Source organism: Pinus tabuliformis, chromosome 7 (genome assembly GCF_031772625.1).
Source record: "Pinus tabuliformis cultivar Carrire ecotype Pingquan chromosome 7, CPIR1, whole genome shotgun sequence".
NCBI classification, from domain to species: Eukaryota; Viridiplantae; Streptophyta; class Pinopsida; order Pinales; family Pinaceae; genus Pinus; species Pinus tabuliformis.
In genome coordinates, this window is record NC_142293.1 from 250940374 (window position 1) to 250950532 (window position 10159).

Below are 10159 nucleotides of genomic sequence, written 5' to 3' on the forward strand. Positions count from 1 at the left end.
AAATACTTAGGCCTTTCTTCAACCATTATTGGCTCAAAAATAACTTGTGCATGTTTGCCCAATCCTTTTCCTTCATAGCCCATCTTGGACATTAGCTTGGAACCTATGCCTCTGGTATGTTTTTCAAAAGAACCAATATAAGCATTCTTAGAAGAATTTGAAGACAAACAGGAACGGTTTACCTCTTCTTCAAGCTGATACTTGGCCAAGGCTTCTTTGGCAACAAAGAGTTGTGACTCCAACTCATGCATCCTTTTCAGGTTCACATTTGTAATATGAAGTTGCCTCTCCATTTCTTGCAATTTGCCAGAAAGCATCTACTTCTCTTCCTCCACGGAATTCAATTTCTCTCTAAGTATGTTGCTCTTCCTTCCCTCGTCATACATTTCTCTCACGATATCCATCATGGTGGACAAGTCTTGCTTCATGTCTCCATTAAAGGAACTTGGGGAGCAAGAAGAATTTGAGAACTCAGTTGTAGAGGTTGTCATTTTCAAAGTGCACAAAAGAACTTCAAACAAGATTATTAAAGAGCTTATTCAGTAACCTCTTGCAACAACCTTTTGTGCTTCAAGGATTGCCCTGAGGTCCTTTGGGATAGAAGAATACCTTTAGCTCTTCTTCCTTCTTGTCCTTCCTAGACTAAGCTATCAATAACTTTCCCTTCACCTCTGAAAACTCAAACAATAGTCAGTCTGCAACCAAGCATACAATCAATGAGGCAAATAATCCTTGACTATTCAAACACTTTTTAGACAATAAATCTTTGCCCTGTCAATCAAGCATTCTGATACAACCTTCTTTGAAGGTGGGGCTAATCAATCTTAAGCTTTGATACCACCTGATCTGAAAATGGGGATCTTAGGCTTCTTGTCTAACTTACAAGAACCTCTCCCACTTCCAAAGCTTTAAATTTTCCCAAATATTAATGATTAACCAATGCGGAATTAAGAAATGCTTGAAAATATAGGTGTATTCTTGTATTTATTTTTGACTGTTGAGTGCTTATGTTCATTTGCTTATGCTAATGTGAAACACAAATAATAGTAAATAAAGCAACAATTCAACAAATCCCATAAGACAACAATGTAATTTGGATTTCACATTGATATCTTGGGTTACGTCTCCTTGAGCTCTAATCAACTCGATTAGACTCTCTTGGATTATGGCTTCAATTCTTTTACAAGTGCTACACTTAAATCCATTGGTTTACAGCTGGACCAATGGGCTTAGAATGCCATCTTACCCCTGGTTTTCCTTGTTCTGTAGATAGGTCTAGGTTTCTCTAGACTTAAATCCTTCAGTCAGTGCTCTGAGCTTCTTGAGATTCTGGCTTCTCTGACTCCCTTAGAATTCTACATTTGTCTCTGGAACTCCTTCTCCTGTCTTCGACACACCTCAGACACCTAGACACAGCTCGATCATTCGATCTCTTGCTATGCTGCAACTTCATTGCAGCGTCGTGGCTCTTTAGAAGTCTATTAGAGCTCTCTGGCTTTGTGGCTCTGCCTCCAACCTCTGGTGGCTCTGCCTATTACAGTGAGCTCAATTTGAGTCTCACATAATAGATACATCAGTAGGATTGTACTTGGATCCCCCAAGTCTCTCTGGAGTACATAGACTCTTTGGAGTACTCTCTCTGGCTCGATCATTCAATCTCCTGTTGTGCTGCAACTTCACTGTAGCCTCATGGCTCTTTAGAAGTCTATTAGAGCTCTCTGGCTCTGTGGCTCGACCTCCAACCTCTGGTGGCACTGCCTATTACAGTGAGCTCAATTTAAGTCTCACACAATAGATACAATTAGTAGGACTATACTTGGATCCCCCAAGTCTCTCTAGAGTACACAGACTCTCTGGAGTACTCTCTCTATCTTTATCTTAACCCTGGCTTACTTGTTGCCTTTGCTTCTTTAGGTCAGCTCGGCTCTAGTTTCTCTTCTTCCAGGTCTTCTTACTGCTTCTTGGGCTACCCCCCTCTACTCTTTTTCAGTCTGTGGCTTTAAAGCCAATCTGCTTCCTGACTGTTCATTTCCGCTTCTTCACTTTTTGGTTCCCTGCCTCTGTTTATTTGAATCCCTTCATTCGGTGGTTATACTAACTGCATAATGCCTTATAGGGAGGTGGACACCTATTCCTTTAATGGATGAGCGTATCAAGTTCACTGGAAACACTCGATCATTTGAAATGGCCGTTATTTCCATTTACTCCAAGAATGCTCGCAAAACACAAATCTCTACCAACGCATTGTCCACATCGGACTTCAAAATCCCACACAATCTACTTTATAACTTCGTCAAATCTGGTCATCCATCAGGTCGCATCTCCTCCGTTGATCTTTACCCTCCAGATCCTATGGTCATCGCACATATCGGGTGGATAACTTGGTCGACATTTACTGTCCGATGTGAGCGATTTTCTCTCTCTTCCGCCGAACGTGTGTCACTCGCTGTGTGGCATCGGGCGGGACTCGTTCTAAACCGCTTACCACTTGAAGCCCTTCTAATATCCTACTGGTTTCTGTGGAATCCCGCCTCGTATGGAGACGAAACACTTTTCGCTGAATTTCATGATTTTTCGGGTCCAGGTGCATGTGGCTCTCCTTTAAGGGGTTTGCCCTGCGATATCATATTCCTCCCCCGTTGACTCAAACCATTGTTGACTTTTCTAATTTGCAATAACACATGTTACCATGGTCCGCACTTGATCAACGACCGTCGTTGATCCACACTGATCATAGTTAGCAACTGTCATGAGGATTCCTCTGATAAGCTTGATCTTCACAAGATTTTTAATATTTGGCATAAATTATAGAGAGTTCATGAAGGCTTGGAGAGTTTCAGGATCCATTTTGGATCAAGTAGTGAAGCCAATCTAACATTCAAAATAAACACAAGAATTTAAACCATTCCTTAGAGATTACACAGGAAGTCAACATTTCTTATTCAGACATAAAATTAACATTCTTCACATTCAAAATGGCATTTAAATATCACAATATATATATATCTATATATATATATATATATATATATAGATATATATATATATATATATATAATATATATATATATAATTCAGTTGCACATAGAGCAAATATGCACTTATATTATAATGAAGGACCTGACAACTGAGATTAGGACTCTAACTCTCTGCCCAATGTTAGATTGGCTTGTACTTCAACCTTTCTTGCATCCAATCACCCTCGAGCGAGATTTCAAAGCTTGAGGAAGAGTGCTCAAGGGAATAAAATCAATGCTACCAATTGAAACATGGCCTCCACAGGTCAATCCACCTGTACCCACCAACTAATCAGGAAGTCAAATACAGGGAACATGTTTTCTTTAGGTGTTCTCAACAACTCTCTACTATTATACGACAAGGATTTTAACTTAGTCATCATCAACACAAGGTTCTTTACAAGCATAGGGAGTCACAACTCCATTTCAAAAGAAGAGTTTCATTTTAACATCAGAAGGTTCTTTAGTTGGATAAGATACTTTAGGAGCATAAAAACACTTCTCCAAGTAGTTCATCAATTATGGAAATCACAAGTGTTATCAGCGCATGGCTATACCCATTGGTTCATCAACCCCCCAATTACATGGGTGTTTCTCTCCTGACAAGTAGGTTTATCAATCCACGAGCTTCCCAGTGGGTTCATCAGTCCTAAGGAAAGCCACTTCTAGTGGGTTAATCAGTCCTTAGGAAAACCACTGCTTTATGAATTTCATTCAACAAGCCAAGGCTAGGCTTCCTCAACTGGGATATCAATAGAGTGAACTCCATCCTCTCAAACTCTCTTTGCATATTATATTTTCTTATTTCTCCTATCGTGAGGAATTTTTGCCCCCTCCATGATTGAATCCATTCCTTGATTCCTGAATTCATTCCCATTCATCAATGAATTCCCTTTGTGAATGAATGAATCAATTCCTTCCCCATCATTCAAAAGTTTCTTCGTTGCTTCCACTACCATTGTTGCAACCATATGTGGTTCTGTCATTGTGCCTTTGCCTAGGCCCCTCTCCTTGTCTTCGATTGTTGGTTATGTTCCAATTGCATGTGGTCGTGAGGGTACTATCATGTCAGATGCTCCCATGACACCCTTTTAGATGTCTTCAGACTACCTCCTGTTTGCTAGCTCAATCCAGTCTTAGTTTCCTTGTCCTTTTTTTCTTGTGAATTTGTCTGAGATAAATATGGTTCTTGTCCTCTCTTCTCTAGTTGAAATTAATGATGTAGTCAACCCATTGAGGGCGTACAAGTCAACCTCCATGAATGTAATTAATGACCAACTTCCTCCATTTTCCCAAGTAATCTCCCTCCCCAAGCTCTGGAATCCATGTCCCAATTCTTAGCCATTTTAATTAGACAAAATGGCTATAATAGGGGATTATCCCAAAGGGGTTGTCACAAACTCCACCCCCTTGGAGGAGAACCCTCCTTGGTGTTCTATTTGAACACAAATACAAACATGCTTGACCCAACCATAAATGAGAATGATCTTTATAAATACAACATAGTTTACAATTACATTTTTCATACACAGTTTCTTTCCTAGCAACTGAATGAGCATCAATTCATTAGCTCAGCCATATTTCAATGGATCCTTTGTAGTTTCTGGTGCTTTTACTGCACCCAATCCAACTTGATAACCTCACCCTTTTCCTCGATTCATCATCAATAGCGCGCCACTATGCACTTTGATATATTTAAGCTAGTTCTATTTGTCCTACAATCATCCTCATATGCTCGTGTTGGAAGTTCCATGATTTTCCTTCATCATAAGCACATGAATTTTTCATGAGATTCATCATAAGGAAATTCTCAACAATTTTAAATCATACTCCTATCAATAGTTTTGTTCATGAGGTGAAATCTGCAGTTGCAAGTCACTTCATATCACAAGAAAAACATATTAGATCATAAATTCAAGCTATTGCAAATCATAACTTTAAGTTGAACTATTTGATTGTTTCTCAACTCAAAGGAAAGCACTCATCATAGTTCCTTGTAGTGTTTAACTTTGCCTTTAAACTCAACTCATCTAAATGTTTTCTTTGCGATTCACACACATATAATTAACAAATCCCATTTCTCCAATGCTATCAACAACCTCCTACTGTTACACCACAATGGATTAATGAGCATGACAATGCAAGGGTTCATGTCAAGCATATAAAGTCTTAGTTTAGGTTTTTTTTTGGGAGAGAGAGATTTAAATTAAAAGGAGGTTTGTGAGCTAAGTTATTTGTGTAGGAATAAGAGAACACTTTCCATCAACTTCTTAGCAGTACTGACACCTGTTTTTCAGCCCCCTCTGAGGCTATTATCACAACCTTGAGTTAAAGTTTCATGTAATAAATGACATTAAAGGAAAAAAAACCAAGGTTATGGGACACGTATTCCAATATGAATGGAGGGAAACAAAAATTATAGTGGTATCACTTGTGTTTAATTATTGGCTATGGAAATTGGCATTGGCATTAGCAAAGGAAAAAGGCAATAAACATAAATTTAACATAAGGAATAAAGGAAAATAGGAGAAAAGGAAGATGGAGAGATGAGAATATTAGATATCATTTTGGGATTCAACTGCGTTAAGTAAGTCATTCACGTATGACCATTTCCATGAGAGGTAGTCGTAAGTGACTAATTTCTCATGATTTTTGAATAGTTCACTTAGCACTCATTGCATCGGGTGATGCTCACAGGGGTGAAGAAGTGGGATTGAAACTAGTGAAATGAATCACATAGCATCAATCATCACTTTCGGGGCTTGCACCCGGTAACCAGGACTTCCCACGAGGTCACCCATCCAGAACTCCTCTGGCTCAAGCGCGCTTAACTGTGGAGTTTTTCCCACAATCACCCACTTAGCTTGCTACCCCATTTGCAAAACCTTAGCAAGTATTGTGCCTCATGAACCATTCAAGTAGAGATCCCTTGACTCTTTTTGAATTGAAGTATGGGGGTTTACGCAGTGCATTATATTAGATATCATTTTGGGATTCAACTGCGTTAAGTAAGTCATTCACGTATGACCATTTCCATGAGAGGTAGTCGTAACTAACTAATTTCTCATGATTTGAATAGTTCACTTAGCACTCATTGCATCGGGTGATGCTCATAGGGGTGAAGAAGTGGGATTGAAACTAGTGAAATGAATCACATAGCATCAATCATCACTTCCGGGGCTTGCACCCGGTAAGTGATAAGAATATGCATGCAAGGTAATTAGAGAGAAAATGAAGGAAAATGAAAGAAAAAAGGAAAAAGAAAAGGAAGAGACACTAGACATCAAGGGTAAAAAGACATTACAAAAACATTTGAAAACTATTGCCAATTCTAGATTTTGATCACTTTCAGAAATAAATCTCTAGGAGAAGAGAGAGAGCACCTGGAAACAAGCAAGCAAGAAAAGGAAAAGGAAAGGAAAGCAAGGGAGCACAAGGAAAAGATTGGAGGAGCATCTGCAACATGAAGATTTTGCATGTAATAGGTTTCATGTGTGAATTCATTGTTGGGATTTGATTGCATGGTGCATGCATTTGGTTTACATGTTATTTTTCTATCAATGGCATGGGATTTTCTTATATTGACAACAAGTTTAGCCTTGCCATGCCATTTCCTAGATAGCTATGGTGTGATGGGATTCATTCTTGGTTGAGATTTGGATTTCCAAAATATTTTGGATCCGGGTGAGGTGGTATTAGGAAAATGCCAAGGGTTGGGGGTGCGAATGATTTTCTCTAGGAAGCCCTTGAGAGGTGGGCGGAGACAGGAAAATTCCTATGGGATGGTGAAGAATTTCCAAGGCATCCAAGCTTGTGTTGGTTTGGTGATTTCTAGACTGGTTTAGGTGAAACCACTATGATTGAGGGTTGAGGTGGTTTATCCTCTGGATTACCTCATTGGTTTTTTTTTTGTTTATCCCATGAGATCCCACATTCATGCTTGGAATATGAATGGGGGTGATTGGCTAAAAGAGAGATTTGGTTTAGCCCAATCTATGGTTGGGTGGTACGTGGAATTTCCCATCTTGGTTGGAATTTGCATACATATTAATGTGTCTATTCTTATTGAGATTAATGAGCAGACGTTTATTTTATGATTGGTTTGTCATGGTTCTATTATGGTTAAAAGTTGTTACATGCATGATATATTTCCTGTTTTATGGTGTTTCTCTTATTATTGATCCATTCCATGGTTAATTATTTATTAGCTACTTTATATGATTGCATAGGCTATTGTATGTTATTGCATCTAGTAAGAGAGGGAAACAAACCTTCTTGGTGATTCTCTAATGAAACTATGCATTTATGGCTTATGGGTACCTTGACTGCAAATTATTTATCTAAATGATTTTCATGTACTTGATAAGTTTGAGTAGGAATTGAGTCAATAATTGTGAGTAATGACTCCTATAGGTGATTAAGGTGATTTTGGAGAATTTTGGGTGGTTGACTTAGAACTGATCCTAAAGATATGGATGGGTGTTTCTAGCCGCACCCTATGAAATAGGAAATTTTGGTTGTAGCCATATGAAGGAAGGTATGTCCATGCAGATGGAGCCTTCTGGTAGCATGCAAAACTTGGCATGTGTTTTTATGGGCTATGAGGTTAGGTAGAAATAAGTTTGAGCTCAAGGTTAGATCAACAATGGATGCTATATGACATCTAGGTAATCAGGTGTCCCTGAGAGGTATTGGTAAGTTTCTGGTTTCTAACCCCTACCTCCATAACTGGAACATGGATGTATGGTTTTGTCATAGTAACTCTCAGCTTATGTTTACCTTAGAGAGATTGTAAAAGTGGGTAAACGTGGGGTGGGGTGTTACAGGGTGGCATTAGAGCTAGGTTGTAGCATTGGACCTATGGGTAATGCATATTGTTATGCATGAGTGTCAGTTGCCTATATGTTATTATGCACACATGTTAGATAATTATTGTTATGGTTATGATATCCATGTATGAGCTAGTATGCTTGAGATGTTGTATCATGCTAATATAGATTGGCATGTGTAGATGCAATGAGGTATGATTTTGATTATGTTTTTATAATTAAAATCCAATTATAATTAATATTTATAATTCTTTTATAGTATCTTTCACATTAATTGCCGAAGGCTTCTTATTTCAACTTAAGGTGGATGAAGATTTGTTGACTTTTTATTTTTAGTTTTTTTAATTGACTGCTTAGATTGATTCTCAATGGAATATGCTCTAATTTGCTTAGTCTTAGTGTTTATCAACGACTCTAGTGTGTTACAGAGTTTGTTAGGTTGCATTGAGTTTTAATAAATTTAATAAATTATATTTTTTCCACGTGGCTCCATGCCGACCAATTTCCTAGGGATTTGAGATTATTCCAATTCTAATATATTCATATTCTAATTAGATGGAGAAATTAATACATAAGCAAATTTTATTTAGAAAAATGGTCCATTTTACAATAAGATGTGCAATTCCTTTTTTTTCTCAAGTTAAATTAGATTCATGCCACACGGCTCCCCGCCCACCAATTTCCTAGGGATTTGAGATGATTCCAATTTTAATAAATTAATATTCTAATTATATGAGGAAATTAATATATAAGTAATTTTTATTTTAGCAAAATGATCTATTTTACAATAAGTTGTGTGATTTTTTTTTCCAAGTTAAAGTTGACCCATAATCTTGTTATACATGGTTAAAGTAAATATGTGCATTGGTAAGACATTCTTTGTATTGCAATAGTTGTTTTTGTTATATTTACGAAGCCTTACACTATAGAAACCACATTAATATTTTTAATATAGTTCTACTATTTAATTATATATAAAATAACATCTTTTCATTAAATAAACCTCATATAAAATATATTATTGAACTAAAAATCCAATCATTATTAAATATATCATTTAATCATATCACATCATACAAAACAATCCACAAAAATTTCAAAAAGATTCTTTTCTCTTTATATTTTTCCTTTAATAAAAAAAGTACACACATTCACTCCAACAATAAAATATTAAGAGAATACATTCACTTGAACTAAAAATGGTTGTCTTCACACACCTAAGCATCATTTAAAATAATTGTATTATCTTAATGAAACATGTTAACGACTAAGAGGCATCTAACAGTTGTGAAAGCCTGCCCTCTTACGGACCACCAAAGGCATTTTGTAAGGACCTGCTATCCTGAACGCATTCCGCCCAAAGTACGACCACGATTGGACGAAGAGCGCGCACGGTTGAAGGTTGAACAAACAACATAGGAGCGAGCTCAGACTTATGCAATGGCGTTATGTTATAATGCGTGTGCATAGGAGGAGGGTGAGCTGATATATATGCATGGGAGCTTGGTTAAACACCCACGGGCTGACCAACTAACGAAGGCAAGCCGACTTGAATTGAGGGCATTTGAAGGGAGGGCCGAGGTACATGTAGTTTGAAGGCATTTGCGACGATGTTTGTGGTGTGGGCAGGTTGGTTGGGTAGCTGCGACCTTCAACTACGCTCATATATATTGGAGGAGTGTTGGAGCTCATTCCACCATCGAACAACCATCGCTCAAACATGTGAAGTGCGCAGAACAAGAGGTGGACGCAGCAAGAGGGAGGCGCAGTTTAGGAGATGCACCCATTCTTGGGCAAGGCCACACGGAGGTGAACGCACATCTTGGTTTTGGGTGAAGGGTGCAGGTAGGGTCGCCCGTGGGTTGGTGAAAGGCGTGCACGGTGTGTGTGGGCACCCCGTTTGTGCGATGACTTGGAACAGGTTCTTGGTGACTCGGGTGAGTGCCTGCCCATCGTGCAAGTGTGCATGGTGTGACTTTTGGTGAAGTGTTGAGATTGTGAATGAGAGGTGCAACTCGTGTAGAGTTGCCCGTGTGTGGCTACTTGGAGGCGCGCCCAAATTGGGCAACAACACGATCGTGTGACAAGTTGAACAAAGGGTTGGTGAGTCGTGTGGCGACCGTGTGGAGGCATCGACGATCTAGGCAACCGAATTTGCCAAAGTTGAAAATTGGCTAAGTGTAAAATTGGGCTTCCCAAGATTTAACTTATAAAGCTTGTAAAAGTGAATATTGTAAATATATTGATTTAGGCAGACTCATATTGCAGGGAGTTGCCCCTCCCTTTATACTATTGTGCATTTCTATTGTATAA